Below are 819 nucleotides of genomic sequence, written 5' to 3'. Positions count from 1 at the left end.
TCGCTACTGTCAGCCTTTTTCATTTTAACCATTCTAATAATTGTATAAACTGCACCAAAATTATAGCTTTAATTTGTATCTCCCTGATAACTAATGACTTTGAGCATCTTTTTGTGTGCTAATTTGCCATCCATTTATCTTCTTTGGTGAAATTTCTGTTCAGATATTTCGTGTATTTTTATTGAGTTTTGAGAGCTCTTCATATATTCTAGAAATAAATCCTTCATTAACTATGTGATTTACAGATATCTTCTCCCAGTGTGTGACTTGTCTTTTCATTCTCTTAAAAAGGTCTTCTTAGCTTACTGCACTGAAAAAGGGGAAAAACAATGTCTTTCACAGAGCAGAAGTTTGACATTTTGATGAAGTTCAGTGTGTCAATTTTTTCTTTTATGGATCATGCTTTTTGGTGTTATATCTAAAAAATCTTTGCCTAACCCAAGGTCACAAAGATTTTCTCCTATGTTTTCTTCTAGAAGTGTTATAGCTTTAGGTTTTACATTTAGACTTGTGATTGAACTTGAGTTAATTTTCATATATGTGTGAGTATGAGTTGAACAACTTCTTCTTCTTCTTCTTCTTTCTTCTTCTTCTTCTTCTTCTTCTTCTTCTTCTTTTCTCTTCTTCTTCTTCTTCTTCTTCTTCTGCTGCTGCTTCTTCTCCTCCTTCTCCTTCTCCTCTCCCTCCTCCTCCCCTCCCCCTCCCCCTCCCTCCCTCTCCTCCTCCTTCTTCTTCTTCTTCTTCTTCTCTTCTCTCCTCCTCCTTCTTCTTCTTCTTCTTCTCTCCTCCTCCTTCTCCTCCTCCTCCTTTCTTCCTTCA

This window comes from Trachypithecus francoisi, unplaced genomic scaffold, assembly GCF_009764315.1.
Source record: "Trachypithecus francoisi isolate TF-2019V2 unplaced genomic scaffold, Tfra_2.0 Lachesis_group20, whole genome shotgun sequence".
Classification (NCBI taxonomy): Eukaryota; Metazoa; Chordata; class Mammalia; order Primates; family Cercopithecidae; genus Trachypithecus; species Trachypithecus francoisi.
This window is presented reverse-complemented; position numbering follows the sequence as displayed.